Raw genomic sequence first — 15,954 nt, 5'->3', positions numbered from 1 at the left:
AAGATTGCATAGTCCCTCAAAGAAGGGGATGGGGACAAGAACCCCTGACCAAAGTGGGAGGGAGTAGTGGGTGAGAGGAAGGAGGTAGGAAGGGAAGAAAGGGAGGGGGGAGGAAAACAAGAGGACTGAGACAGGAGAGGAATAGAGGAGGACAAGAAAGGAGATGCCTTGACAGAGGGAGATAGTACAGGTTTGGAGAGAGGTGTGGCACAGAGAAAATGTTAGTGGATTCATAGGGATGACCCCATCTAAGAAGCCAGGCAGTGGTGGAGAGGATGCCATTGATGCCCTTCCCCTATAATGAGATTGACGCCTACCTTGGTTATCATTCCTAGAGCTTTATCCAGTAGCTGTTCGAAGCAGAAACAGGTACGCACAGCTAAGCACTGAACTATACTACTGGAATCCAGTTGTGGAGAGGGAGGAGAGGCAGGAGCAAAGGAGCCAAGACAGGGCTGGAGAAACCCGTAGAAACAATGGACCTGACCTATTGATAGCATGGAGACCCTAGTCATAAAGTTGGGGAACCAACATTGGACCAAACCAAGCCCTCTGAATATGGGTGCCAGCTAGGAGGCCAAGACAGTCTATGGGATCTCTAACAGTGGAGCCAGTCTTTATCCCTAGAGCACAAATGGACTTTGGGAGCCCATTCCCTATGGAGGGATACTATTGCAGCCCAGATACAGCAAAGAGGGCCTAAGCCCTCCCCCAAATGATATGAGGGACTTTGAAGGTCCCCCGTGGAGGGCCTCACTATCCCTGGGGAGGAGTTGGGGGGTGGGTTGGGGGAGTTGGTAGGGAACATGGGAGGATGGGAGGGCAAGAGAATGGGGGGATGGGTATGTAAATATGAGTAGTAATTAAAGAATTAAAAAAAAAGGAACTTGGAACAGGACCTGTATTATTTTGTATAAACAGGGGAGACATAGGGGACCCAGATATAGTTCATGAGAAACACAGCATTCTGAAGTTAACTGTCGGTGGTAATTTTCAGTAGAAAAAAAAAAAACTGTTTTGGCTTTATAGGTAATTACATATTTATCCATTGTACTGGGTAATTTTTGTTTATTTGTTTTTTGTTCTTCTTGGTGTTTGGGGGGTTGTGTTTGTTTGTTTGTTTGTTTGAGGCAGGGTTTCCCTGTATAGCTTTGGAGCTTGTCCTGGAACTAGCTCTTGTAGACCCAGTTGGTTTCGAAGTCTCAGAGATCCACTTGCCTCTGCCTCCCAAGTGCTGGGATTAAGCCTGGCTAGTTTTATGTTAACTTGACACAAACTAGAGGCATCTGAGAGGAGGGAACCTCAGTTGAGAAAATGCCTTCATAAGATTAGGCTGTAGGCAAGCCTTTAGGACATTTTCTTAATTGGTGATTGATGTGGAAGGGCCCAGCCCATTCTGGGTGGTGCCATCCCTAGGCTGGTGGTCCTAGGTTCTATAAGAAAGCAGGCTGAGCAAGCCATGATGAGAAAGCCAGTAAGCTGTAACCCTCCATGGTTTTCACATCAGCTCCTGCCTCCAGGTTCCTGCCCTGTGTGAGTTCCAACCCTTACTACTTTTGGTGATGAGTTGTTATATAGAACTGTGAGAGAAATAAACCTTTTCCTCCCGTAGTTGCTCTTGGTCATGGTGTTTTATCACAGCATTAGTAATGCTGACTAAGATGACCAGATAGATGGAACACAGCTCGATTTGATTAAAGGAAAATTTCTGTTAAGGAAGTCCCATTTTCTCATTATTTCTTTTGTAGAACTTAAAAAGATTCATAGGAGCAGTGAAATTAACCATAAAGCATGCATAAATGAAATAGCTTTATGATATTTGAGACACAGAGAACTATTATCTGCTAATGTTACTGAGCTATGATTCACAGTTTTCAAAACTGTGGAAGTAAAAATGTAGTCAGTGTAAGCTAACACAGTAATGCCATTGGCTTTCTTTCCATCATTCTACATTCAATTCCTAGGACACTAGTAATAAACCGTAAAGCCCCAGTGGCTCACCAAGGTTCCTGTCCAGCTTGGCTCATGCTAATATTTCTAACTTTATATGCAAATAAATTCTTTTCCATTTCCCTGTCACTTAGACTTGTTGGATTCTCCTGACACTTAATGTGGGCTCTATGATCCAAGTGTATGCAGATCTCTGTAGGTAAAAGGAGAGGGTATGTAGAAAGCTAAGTGATGAAGTAACAGAGAGCACTGCACCAGTGCCAGCAGGCCATTGTGAGCCAAGTGTCTGGTTCCCAGCCTGGTTGTTGGACTGATAGTTGGGAATGGTTCCTGTTCCTAAAGTCCTGTTCCTAAAGTCGTCCTTGCAAATTGTTTAGAAAAGCCACCCTCCACTTGTAGACTGGTGATGGGCCAGATAAGACCATCAAAGCAAGCCTCATCACCAGCCTGAGGTGGCACAGGGCCTACAGGACCTGCCACCTAGGGGACATTGGTATAGTGCAGTGCTAGAGCTCAGGCTTGGCATGCAGAAGGGTCTGTATTTATTCATTCTCAAAGCTGCCTTCTATAGTTTTATTGGTTCTGAATGGGAGGTTACCATTTTATAAATCATTTATGCTTAATGTTGTTAATAATGTAGTACAAAATGAAACAATTCAGACACATCCATCATTGCTACTACATAGATATGAGAGCTACTCACAGGCTGCATTTTTGCCAGACCTTTATGTATACATTCATTGTGGCAGTTTGAAAGAAAATGGCCCCCAAAGGAAGTGGCACTATTAAGAGGTGTGGCCGTGTTGGAGGAAGTGTGTCCCTGTGGGAGCAGGCTTTGAGATCTCTTTTTTCAAGCTTTACTCAGTATGACAGTGGGTCGACTTCCTGTTTGTTGCCTCTGAGTCATGATGTAGCACTCTCAGCTCCAGCAGCACGTCTGCCTGCACACCACCATGATCCCTGCCATGATGATAATGGACTGAACCTCAGAAACTATAAAGTGGCCCTCCCCCACAATTAACTGTTACTTCATGAGAGTTGCCTTGGTCATGGTATCTCTTCACAGTAATAAAAACCCTAACTAAGACATTCGTAGAGATACATGTACGTACTAGAATGTTGGTAAAATTGCTGTCCTAGTGGAAGAGGGGGTAGGGATAATGTAAGCTGGATGGGAGGGCCATGAAATGTGTAGCCACTGCACTCATGAACTCAGCACATGTGGTTACCCACACAGAGCCTGCACACGACTGGGGCCTCCAGTGTTCAGTCATGGGTGGAGGAGGTGGTTGTGTGTCCCTGATCTCTCCCCAAGATGTTAACAGCCCCAGAGCTGCTGTGGGAGAGGGAGTCATCTTTAGTGATATAGCCACTGGTGAGTCACAACCTGCTATAGTGGGAATTCCTTTCCACCAATAGAATAGTTTCAGAGTCTTAGGGCTTAGCTTTGGTGTGTAATTGTGATACCTTATAAGGTCTCTCTCTGTCTCTCTCTGTCTCTCTCTGTGTCTCTCTCTCTCTCTCTCTCTCTCTCTCTCTCTCTCTCTCTCTCTGTGATGGTCTGAGACCTGACCATCATCCTGTATCGCAGCACCATTGGCCTCCAAGGGCAGAAGACCACTGTGGTGCTTTACCTTTCAGTGTGTGAGTGCTCATCTTTCCTCTTCCTTATAAGGGATCATGCCCCCACACTGAAGCTACGCCCTAAGACTCTGAAACTACTGGCAGAAACAAATTCCCACTACATGCTCCAGTGGATAGGTGCACATCCGTGCCCATGGCAGGGCTGGGATTTAACTCAAAAAAGGATGTGCTTTAGAACTTCAAGACACATCAAATTCTTTACAGCATAGCAGTTCTGTTGAGGGGCTAGGGGAAAGATATTTATATTATATAATTCTAGACATTATTTTTCCAGCAGTATTGTATCAATTGCCATGGATGTTTTCATTTTGTCATGAGCCAGAAGTTAGGCAACCTGTAAAGTTATTAACTAGAAAAGAAATCAGGGATATACATAACGATACTACTGTAGTCTAGCAGTACAATGTCTCCTAAAGCACTTAGTGTATAACTTTGAAATTCTTTATATGGCCCTTTTCAGATAGTGATCTTTTGGCTTTGCTAGTCCCTAAAGCTTTTGGGAAGTCCTCATACAAATTAAAAAATGATGTTCTGTCATTATAGACTTGTTTTGATTGAAGTCTAATCTTCAAACACCCTATGTGAATATGTGAGTATGCAGGCCCCAAAAGCTCCCATGAAGTATCCTCTTAAAGGAGCAGTGTGCATTACTCATGCCTCAATGGTGAATAAGACATTCAGAGATGCATTAAAAGCAGGTTGGTGCTGAATCTGCACAGGGCTAAAATCAGGAGCCTTCATGGAACTGAGACACATCAAACCCACGTAAAATTTGTGAGTGTTTTGTTTGTTTGTTTAATTGGTTCCTTTTTGAAAGAATTTTGTTCTGTATATGAGACTGACCTTGACCTCTCTTTGTTGTCCATAATGGCCTCAAACTTGCAATGTCTTGCCTCTGCCTCTCAAGTGCTAGGATTACAGTGTGCACACACTGCTCAGACATTTGCCCATCTAGAAATTTCTCAAGGTCACTATATTAGCTGCCCAGTTCTAGATCCTTTTAGACACACAGAAGTTAAATGAAGATGCTGCGAGCATCCAAAGCATTCTGTGTCTTAAGGACAGAGTGACAATGTATGACACCTACTACCTTTTATGGCGCGTAGTAAATACTAATTTTTAAAATAACTATAATGTCTTATTATTACTAGATTATTACAAATAATTATTAGGATTCTATGGTAGGTTATCTAGTACTCTATGATTATTGTGCCTGTGGGTGCAGCAGTTGTCCAGCATACTGGAAGAGGCCCTAGAATAAATCCTCAAACCTCTCTCCTAAGGAATAAATGTATTAGTGAAGAGAGGGGCCATGTGGGAACAAGTAGAATCTGGAGTCAGAGCACAGTCTAAACCAGCCTGAGCCCGTGTTCTCCTAACTGCAATGGAAGTGATAAGGAAAATATTCATCTGGCACCATTTGGGGAAGTTTCCTAGCTGGGGAGAACAAGAACATTCCAAATCAACATGAACTGAGAACCCTGGCTTTTAACCAAAAGTGTTCTTAAGTGTAAGTCTTAACATTTTTCCCAGGGTTGAAAACTAATGGAATTGTCTGGAAAGTCTTAAAAAATCAAGCCACTTGCTTTCTAGTCCTCATTCTCCAAGTTTGTAGAACCAAAACAGAACTTGAGGAAAGTGGTACAACTGGGTGAGCCTGGGACTCCATGCTGGCTGCTGCCCCACACCAAGGCAACAGTGGGGGATATGCCATCTCCCACTCTGTGCCACATGGGGAGCTCAGTGATCTGTGCTAGAGGATTTCCACAGTCAGGGTTTCTTTTGCTGCACTAAAACACCATGACCAAAGCAACTTGGGGAAGAAAGGATTAATTTGCCTTACTTTTTTTACTTATACTGGACCACAGTCCATTGAAGGAAGGCAAGGCAGGATAGGTAGGTAGAAACTGGAGAAGGAGCTGCAGAGATCACTGCTTACTAGCTTGCTCTTCATGGTTTCCTCACGCTGCCTGGCCACCACCGCTCCAGGAGTGGCACCATCTACAGAAGGCTGGGCCCTCCTGAATAAAACACTACTTAAGAAAATACTCCACAAACTTCCCTACAGGCCAATCTTATGGATGAATTTTTTTCAATTGTGGCTCCCTCTTTTCAGTTAACTCTAGCTTGTGTCAAGTCGAAGAAGCAGACAACAACAAAAACAGGACAAGGATCCTGGGAGTATTAGGCAGGGAATATCTACAAGAGTGAATCAACCTATCGTCCATACGTCCCGAGGGCTTCAGCCACTCACTCTTCTCACATCAGTTTGTTCTTGGTTCTTTTTCTGCTGCACCATGCAACCTCTGTAGCCTCCCACTGCCTTGGGGTCACCCCTAGTCAGCAGAGATATGGTCCCCAGTACAGGTTCCTTCAGTCTCCTGCACTACACTGCAGTTTACTGGGTCCTAGTGCTCACTCATTCATTAGTCATCCAAAGACCATCTCCCTCATCCATTGGGTGGAAATTCCTCAAACCCTATAGTATTATAGGTGCTTGAAAGGAATCCCAGTGAATGAATGCTGTATCAAAATGGAGGATGAATTGACTCAAATTCACAGACAAGTGCTTATCCCCCTCCCTCCCTCCCTCCCTCTCTCCATCTCTCTCTCTCTTCTCTCTCTCTCTCTCTCTCTCTCTCTCTCTCTCTCTCTCTCTGTGTGTGTGTGTGTGTGTGTGTGTGTGTGTGTGTGTGTGTGTGTGTGTGTGTAGATTATAGATTAACTCAGCTCCCCTCACAGAGTGGCCATATGAAAGAATACTGATGAATTGTTGGGCTGATTCAAACAAATATCCATTCTGAATGTGTTGGAGGTTAAGATCCAAGAAAGGACAGTTGTTTCCTTTCCTTGGAACTGTTTAAAGTCTTCAACAAAATAAGCGTGGAACAAATTAATCAAACAGCTCTTTAGTGCCTGCTTTGAGTGGGCAGTCTGTTAACTGAAGAGGAAGGCAGAAGCTGTTAGATAGTTCCTAGATAGATTCTTACATGTGCTACTAGTCTGTATCTCACAGCCTGTGAGGAGCTGTGCTTGAGACCAGGGCACCAGCCTGGCCCCTTCTGGAGTTTGCCCAGTGATGGCCATGATAGAGTTCGCCCAGTGATGGCTGTGATAGAGTCTGAGCTGTGATGGGGTCTGATCATTTCTCATGGTGATGCCTCCCCATAGCACATACAGCAGCTACTTTCTTTGGCACACTTCTCTCCATCCTGTAGTTCCATCTTGTGGATATCAGCATTCCTGGCTGAGTCTCACTCATGAGTGAATATATGGAACCTGAGTGTCTGTGCTTTCCCTGGCGGTGCATGGGTGAAGCCTTTCCCTGTACTGGTTTGTTTTGCCAAAGAGTTGTGTGTTCTTGGTCAGTATTTGTTTACTGTTGCTCTCAACAGTTTCTCAGGAATATCTGAGCAAATTGCAACGTGTGGACCAAGATAGCTTTTTGTAACAGTTTTCACTGAAAATCAAAAGAATGAAATGTGTGACGGTAGAGATTTTCACTGCATCCTTGGAGTGGAAGGTGACTTTGTAGAACATACTGTTGTCCAGGAATTAAAGGTGAGCAGACCTGCTTAGCTGTCAGGAACCTGTCTGGAAGAAGGAAACCCATGCTCAGGGAAAGCATGGGTGGGTGAGTCTCAGGGCTAACACTGCATTTGCTAGCTGCGTTCTTTCTTCCCCTTCTTCATGTAAATTTGTCATCTAAAGTTCAGTTTCTCATTACAAATCCAAATACTTCTGAAATGTGTATCTTATAATCTGTACTATAAATCGTAAATGAAATTCAGTTACATTTTACCTAAAAATTCCCTTTTAGTTCCTTTATACACAACCAAGAATGCTCCATATCAACACAAGAGTAGCAGAATGATTCTAATTCCAGTGAGTGCCTGTGAGAGCTCTGTGTGGTCACTTAGGCCTGCCTTAGCATTATTGCCGTTTATTGCTGGACAATGGTAAAGAGTTTAGGGGCTTGATACAGGGAAGGGAAGTAGGAAAGGGGGGAGAAAGGAAGGAAGGCAGGCAGACTAAATAGATCCATAAAAGGATTGCTTAATTTTGACCTCATGTGCTAAGTGCTTAGAACTCACTGGTAATAATCTTTCGAGTTGACTCCTTGTAATATGTCTCAGACACAGAGACATCAACATACTTGCCAAAGATCATACAGCCTGCAAATGGAAGATCTAGAACTTAAGCCCAGGGAGCCTGCTGTTGTGTTATAGGCCATGCTTTTTGCCCTGTGCCAGGCTGCCTCTCATAGGATTTGACTCCAATGAAATTGTGTGATAGGTAAATTTATCTAGTTTGTTTCTTTTACAGTGACTTAAGATCACTTTCTCTCTTTGAACTGTGAATTATTAATCATTATAGTCAAGATGATGATCTTTGACACCTTAATTGACATTTTTCCACCATGGTTGGGAATTTGAATGGCATTTAAAATATATTGAGGAGAAATTGATTAACGCTTTTAACAATTAGTGGCAAATTACTAACCACGGTAAATAAAGGGAGACGTGAATTTCTAGCTCTCTCACTAATATGTCTGTGCCTCCAAATTGATGACTGATCTTCAGTGCTGGAGTCTGAGTATAAGTCAGCAGGTAGCACTATGTATTGATCTAAACACTTTGTTTGTCTAGATTGGGGGAAAATAAGAATGCACTTTAAAAATCACTTATGGTTTAGGAGGTGATACATTAATCCTTAAAAATGACAGAAAATCAAGATGATTGTGTCTGTGAGGTTTAATTTATTAAAATTTAATTTGTTCCTGTGCCTTGCTCCAGTAGCTCCTGTGCTAGCAAACTAGCTATAATTAGATTAGCAGCCTGCTCAGTGCTGGTGACAGCCTGTGCCTCAGAGAGCATGTGCTGGACTCTGCATGTGCCTCATCCTCATTGGCTGGCGTTGCTGCTCACCCGTTCGATAGGTTTCCACAGTAATCTTTATGCTGCATTAGGGATGTAGATACAGAAGCACTGTGCTGTGTTCTTGCAGAGCATAGGCAAGGTGTTTGGTGGGTTATATTAAAGAAGGAGTACGACCCGACAGAGCAGGTGTTCTTTGTTGCAAAGACTCGGTGGATAAGGACCTTGCAGCTAGCTGCAGGGGGAGGTCAGTGAAGGAGTCTCAGTTCACGGTAATTACTTGAGTCTTTCTCTCTTATGAGAAACACAATCATGCATGAAATGAAGCGTGCTCATAGTGTCATCTGTCTCATTTGCTCTTGCTTTGTTGACTCTGTGTGTACCCCTGTGTTCTGTCCTAACACACAGTCTTGCAGACTGCTTGCCTGGTAACCAGCCCCTCTGTGCTGGAAGCAGCATTGTTTTCACCTGAATGCAAGGGTGCCTGTGCTTGGGAGTGATCTTATTGGTTCTCTTCTGTTTGGGAAGCTGATGTTGCTTCCAGCCAGGTGTCTTTGTTGGTGTGTGTCTGGACTGTTGCCTTCACTTTGAGTCATGACTCCTGAATAATTAAAAATTAAGGAGAATATAGCTGATCATACTTAAATTAGTAGAAGGTAGTAGGCTCCTGACTTGTTATCTGGCTCTTAGCTGGAGAAGTAATGTGCTATTGTTTCTTTACAGATGTGCACAGCCTTCATTTTGGATAGCTTTCTTTGTGTTACCTTTTGTAGTTTTAATGAAGCTTCTTTAGTACAGGGTGGATTAGCAGATCCCATTCTGAGAGATAGGCACATATAGGTGTTTATCAGCCACGCCTGAGCAACTACTGACTCTTGGCTTTGTTTAAAAGATGCCACTCTTGCAGCTGAAATGTCACAGTAGGGAGATGGGTTCTCACGCTCTGGTTGCTGCCTAACGTATTTGTTTCTACTAAGGATTGTGTGGTTTATTTTCCAGACAAGGCAGTAAAGAATCTTAAATTCTGTAATGGAGGTAGCCTACTATGAAGGACAAAAGAGTTAGCAAGCCCGAGGCTCCCAAAATCCTCAAAACCAGCAGCTTTGTGGTGGGTTCAGAGCTCCTGCTTCCGTTGGAGTCCTTAAACTTGGAAACTGATGTCCTTTCGTAACAGACCACAGACTCTACAGAAACTTGTCCTGAGTCACCAGTCACAGGGCTGGCCAGCTGCCACCATGCGTCTGCTATCGACAGAGAATCAGGCAGGTTCTGACAACTGTCAGGGATTGTTTCCTGCTCCCCAAAAGCCTAGGTTGCAATTTACATAGTCTGTGCAAATAACTGCCCTCACCCAGTTCTGTGTCCTGCTTCAAGCGGGTCAGTCTGTTGTCTTAGGTAGCGGAACAATTCAGGTTCCTAACTATACATCACTCCCAGATCTGTTTGAGAGAGAATAAATTATCCATTGTCAGCATTTAGGTTAGCAGTTCCAAGAGGAAAGTAGGAGCATTGTGGAAGTTCGTTGGATGGTACTGGAATGATGGAGTTTGATGGCCTTTAAGCAGTGCTATACTGTGTGGAGTTTGATGGCCTTTAAGCAGTGCTATACTGTGTCTCTGTGCCTTGAGGCAGTGGGGGGAATGTTTTCAGCCTTGAGCAACTCTGGGTGTTGAAACAAACGCACAGCCATTCTACTCCTGGTGTAAGCACCATCAATCTCATGTGGGCAGTGCCCACCCTGGTACACTCCGGCTGTTTCAGAGAGGGCAGCTTTAGGCGGGAGGGTTTGGGTTTTCTTCGGAGATCTATATATCCCTTCTGTCTCATCATTCTTGGCCTGACATTACTCTATTGCAGACATACACAGAACCTTGCTGCCTTTTAAAACTTAGGCTTGGCCACTTGTCTGGGGAGGGAAGCACTGCTGATGCAGTTCTGTAATATTCTCAGATATCTTTGGGTATGTGCAACTATTATTTATTTTCAGGGTTGGGATCATGTGATCTAACTCCTTCCTTCCAAGCTCTTAGTCTCCTAGAATACTCCGTACCTTGCTAAGGAGTTTGCCTTAAAAATAGATTGCTGTTGTCTTTTCCTTATTTACTGCCAAAGCACTCTCCACCTGTAAAACTGAACAGGGCACCTTCTGAGAGCTGCACCCAAGTGCTGTATGCTACCGGAAAAGCTAGAAAGTGGTGTCTGTTCTCAGGGGCTGAGGCTGGCTCTTCAGGAATCACCATGTCTGAAGCAACTTCTTACATCCTTAAGGATGATGTGTTCATTGTGCATTGAAGGGACATCACTATTGCCTGCTGATGGCCAATGATGCCAAATAACATATTCTGGCTACATTAATAGTAAACTAAAAGAACTTCATGTTTTTGCAAAGTAACCCAATGTGCACTTTTATCTTCAAATTTATCACTTAACTCTTTTTGTTCTTAATACATTATGGAGAATCTATCCTGAGAAAAGAAAAAGAAAAATGGATTTTTTGGACACAGTAAAATTTTGTTCATTCTCCTTCTCATTCTAGGTCATTGAAAGAAAAGTACTAATTCTGACAAATCAAAAATAAGTTTATCAGTGTGAGTATGAAATATACTATTTTAAGAATTAAAGCAGCTGGGCAGTGGTGGTGCACACCTTTAATCCCAGCACTTGAGAGGCAGAGGCAGGCAGATCTCAGTGAGATCGAGGCCAGTCTGGTCTACAAAGAGAGTTCCAGGACAGCAAGGCTGTTACACAGAGAAACCCTGTCTCAGAAAAAGAAAGAAAGAAAGAAAGAAAGAAAGAAAGAAAGAAAGAAAGAAAGAAAGAAAGAAAACATTTCCGGGGGTTGGGGACATAGTTTAGTTGGTAGAGTGCTTGGCTATTATGCAGGAGACACTGGGTCCAATTCCTAGTATCTCAAAACCAAAAACAGATAAAGCATTTTCAGTATTTGACACTTTGTCTCTCTTCTGGAGGCTTACAATGACACACATAGGAACCAGTCTGAATGTAGAAAGCATAGACTATGATACACTTCAAAACAGCAGGACTCAACAGGTTCTGAAAAAATAATTGTCAAAAATAGAGCAAAGGGAATTGTAGGCTGCTGGACACAGGACTCCAAGGCAGGGCTGTCGGGAGCTTGTGACTGGCCCCTTGGGTACCTGTGATTCCAAAAGAATGGGGAGAGATGTCATTTGCAGATGATGACCAGTTCAGTTTTGAAGTTCCCTGGATCTGAAAAAATAAATTTTTAATAGATTTATTCCTCTTTCATTATTTTACTCTGTGGTTTTTACCATGAGGTAGACTCTGTTAACTGTTTTTTTGTTTTGTTTTGTTTTGTTTTTTATTTTGTTTTTTGTTTTTTTGACAAAGATGAAAATACTAGTCCTTTCTGCAAGAAGTGTTTTCTGAGGAACAGGCCTTAAGTAACTACTAGTGGGAGCATGAGAGCACACCTGGGCTTTGCATTTGGTGATACCAGTGTAAGGGACCAGGTCCTTAGGAAGAAGGCAAGAAGGGCTTGCAATCAGAAGAGATGCTGCCTACCTATGTTCCCTAGTGTTCTCCACACATGTGCTACTCATGCCAGTAAGGCATGTGTGTGGCCTCAGATCTCTGTGTGGTTTGAAGTATCATCGTGTCTTATTTTAGATACATAAGAAATGTAAACTATCAGTTACTCTCTGCCTCGGTTGTCTCAGAACTCATATGTGATTGCTGCCTGGAAAAACAAAAAACAAAAAACAAAAACGTCATTGTTAATATGTCTGCATCACAGTAGACTTGAAATTTTTAAGGATGTATCACTAATTTGAAATTTACCTAGGAAGAATCACCAAACACTTTTATGACTGTTGTATCCTGAATAATTCAGTGATTAATTTTGGATGTGTTCACACTGCCATAAAATACTCTTTCTGCTTTTGGGTGCCAAAGACTCTTAATTTGGAATTTAGTTTCTAGATACTTAGTAATGACAAGCTTGTAAAACCAGGCCTTGGACTATAGCACTCGTTGCACCTTGCCATGACTAAGGCATCTGCTTTTCCGGCGTACGTAGAAAATAATTTCTGAAAATGCCATGTACTTTAAATTTAGATATCCTTTAAGTCTTGGTGAATTGGTAAGGGAGGATCTCTTTAAAGGCCAAGGATTTTTGCTACATCTTACTATGTGTAAAATCTCTACATGGAATGGGTACCCTGTTTACCTTTCCTGTGGCCTTCAGTTAAGGAACCTCTAGCACCAACCCCCTGCCCCAGCCTCCCCGAACCAGCTTTTATGCTTTTTTGGAACCATGGAGGTAGCAGCCTCTGCTTCCCAACAGGCTGAGTCTACAATACTGCCCCTTGTTTCCACTGGCCTGGGCAGACAGCAGCACCCTGGCGTGGTGACCCTGGAAGCTATTCTCATCTTAGGCCTGGTGTGTCTGATTGCTCCTGCCCAGCCTATCTTCTAAGTTAATATTCTCCAAGGTTCTGCCTTTCTTCGACTTCTTGTCGGTGTCACGTACACACTGGGCACTCATGTGCACCTGCCTCACATCCGCTCACCTTTGGCCCTTTGGATTTCTTGCACAGCTAGGTGGCCTCAGGACCTTCCTTAGCTTTTACCTCTGCTTAGAACTTGCTTCCCCAGGTCTTCCAGCATCTTCCCATAAGGCTTTAATTAGTGGATGCATCTCAGCAGGATGTTCTGAGATAGTATCTATTGTTTTATTTTGTCTTTCTTCCCTGGTCACTCCTCTCTGGGTTGTAAATTCCAAGAAATCAGATTTTAGTCTTAAATGCCCAGAGCCTTAAACAGTACTTGCCTCCTGGAAAATGTTCAACCAGTGACTGATGAATGATTTAGTAAGTGCATGAGAAAATGAACAAATTACTTGTAGCATGGAAGTACTGTGGCAACCAGGATCTCTGCTACAGGCTGCTGATCAGTTCTTACCCAGGCTCTCCCTGGAGTGGGCCTGGGTCTCCTGCTCTGTGGATGGGGAGACCCAGCCAGCCCTGAGGTTATGCTCATGTGATTTCTCTAACCTCACTTTACATGGTTCTTGTGGCTTGAAATTGTTATTGTGGTTAACTCTCTTCTAAGAACAAAATAAAAGCAGGAGTTGAAGAGTAGAGGTGTCCTATAAATAAAATACACAAAATGAATGCATTTGTGTTACTTACATGTCTGCTATCTAGTATTTAAACACATATTGACTAATTTTTAATGGAATTACTATTTTATGATGTTAAATACATTGAATAATCTCCCTATTTTTGCCAAATAAAAATACCAGTAGCCTTCTCTTCCTGTGTTTGCAGATATTTCCTGCTTCGGAGAGCACTTTAAGCAAGGAAGGCTTTCCTTGGCTTCGCCTGCATTCCATAAAATACTCATTGCCTTTTCGGTAAGTGATGGCTTTGCTTTGATCCATTCTAAGAAGCAGATATTGATTGTCTCTGAGACCTGTGTCATTATTCTATTAAGACAAAGAGCCTGAGGTTTCAAGTATTTTGCTCTCAGCTTCTAAATAAACAGATAAGCCCCACCAGGACCAAGGTACCACCACCAAGGTTTTTCATATCTTTGCCGCATATGTGCTAATAATTACAGTTGATATGTACAATGGTACTTTCCACTCACCTCCCAGGTATTTAAAAGACTCCGTTTATGTGCCTAGATTTGGAGACAGCATATAAAGTGAACATCTCTGCTCCTGAATGAGTAGACTGTCTGAGATCAGGCATGAGATGATGAGGTGGATCCCGAGAGCTGATGTGGACAGCTTTGCTGATGATCATCGTGAGAATCAGAGTGGTGAGGATAGAGCCAGAATTCCAGCCCAGGGACCAGGACAGTGAGCACCAGATAGATACCACAGGTCAACCAAACCACAGACCTGGCCCCTTCTTGCTGTCTAAGATAGCAGTCAGTTCCCTTCCCGGGCCAAATAAATGTGTGGTATTTTATCGGAGCCACTGAGACAGATTCTGTATGTGTAAGGTTAGAAAGATTCCACATATCAGCTGTGTTATAGGCACCAGAACTTAGCCTGCCTCTGGTTAATTCCGATAGGGTCAGGTCAGTGTGTAAAAATCACTTAGAATTGTCTTTATAACCTTTTGCAGCGTTCTCATAAATGGCATGCAAAGCTACTGATTTCTTGTTTATCTCAGCCTCACTGACCTTTTTTCTTACCTAAGTGCCTGCATTATGTATGGGTTGGCAGCGTGACGGGTACATATGTAGTCACATCACTAGCAGTTTTCAACAGTGCATTTAGGATGACATTGTTTTAGAGTACACACTGGGTGTTTGAGATGATTCCCTGTTCATAGAAACTAGAGAGGTGAAGTCATAAAGTAATAGGATATAAAATGATCTTATAGGCTTTTCTTTGTCATTTTTTTTAAGTTTAATTTTTCTAGAACATGAGAACCCCTGAGCATGTGACCTAAGTCATTTTAAAAGAGTTGAGGGCATCAGTTACCGAGAGGCCCTCATGAGGTTGCAGTTTCAGGAAGCATGCTTAAAGGTCCCTTTGTTTTTCATTTCTTGCTATCTTAATCAAATTTCAGTAACTGATAAAGTCAGTTTCTCCTTGAAAAGTTAACTTTTTAAAACCTTGTGTGTGGTAGGTGGTATTCTTTCATATCATGCCTACTAGATGCTTGAGAAGTCACTGGGCGTGAACTTGTACACACTCAAAAGTCATGTGCATTTTCCTCAACCCCCCTTTTTTCTCTGGATTCAAAGTTTCCTCCATAAAGAGCCCTGTGTTCCCAGTGGTGACTCAGCTTCCTTTCACACCAGCACCGCTGGCTTTTCTCTTCCCAGAGCAGCTCTTCTCCAAGAGCATGACTCAGAGCTCAGGTTCCCCAGCACAGTCAGGTGGGGCACCACTTGGGCCCTCTCAGCTGACCTTGAGCAAGATCTCCTCAGGAACCAGGGCAAGTCAGCTTCTCTAATGAGACTCATGTGCCTTCGGGCCAGCCAGAGCTTTTAAGAGGAGGGAACAGATAGGGCATTCTCTTAGAAAAGCAGCTAGGTTTTCGGTGTTTATTCTAGAGAGGCTTCTGTAAGAGATAGCAAGATGACAGATAGCCTGTGCTTTAAAAGAAAATTGACCTGCCAAATAGAAAATGTAACTCTCATTTTGAAGACTTGGCATATATTTCTTGTGAGGTTCAAGAACTATCGATTATAATTACTAAGTTACCAATTAAGATATTTGATACATTTAAAATCAAGTAAAAGACCAATCAAGTCTCTTTTTTTTTTTGTTAATCTAGTAAAACACTAATTCTATTGCCTTGTGTACACCGATGTCAGTCATTCAGGGTTATCTCCATAGAGACAGATTGTGATTAGTATCATGGTCATTGTAGTCACTAGATCCTTTGCAGGAATCTACAGAAAGGATGGTCAGGCTGCATTTGAGCCCACAGTGTGGAAATGAGCACTGTGCTGGAGGTGACTCATATGCAGCTGT

General features: G+C 42.9%; 1 protein-coding gene across 7 annotated transcripts in view; it reads left to right on the top strand.

Moving 5' to 3' along the window:
• The window catches only part of Fam110b (family with sequence similarity 110 member B), a 211,383-nt gene that overhangs the window by 55,858 nt on the left and 139,571 nt on the right, over nt 1-15,954 (top strand). For 6 of the 7 annotated variants that reach the window (XR_004768310.1, XR_003481936.2, XM_027398904.2 and 3 more), the window contains one exon: nt 13,784-13,869. The exons of the other annotated variant lie outside the window; for it this stretch is intronic. The gene's annotated coding sequence lies outside the window, so the exon portion shown is untranslated. The remainder of the gene's footprint in view (nt 1-13,783; nt 13,870-15,954) is intronic. 7 annotated transcript variants of the gene reach the window in all.

This window comes from Cricetulus griseus, chromosome 2 (genome assembly GCF_003668045.3).
Source record: "Cricetulus griseus strain 17A/GY chromosome 2, alternate assembly CriGri-PICRH-1.0, whole genome shotgun sequence".
In the NCBI taxonomy this organism is placed as follows: Eukaryota; Metazoa; Chordata; class Mammalia; order Rodentia; family Cricetidae; genus Cricetulus; species Cricetulus griseus.
Note: the sequence above shows the minus strand (reverse complement) of the source record. Positions and strands in the feature narration are given on the sequence as shown.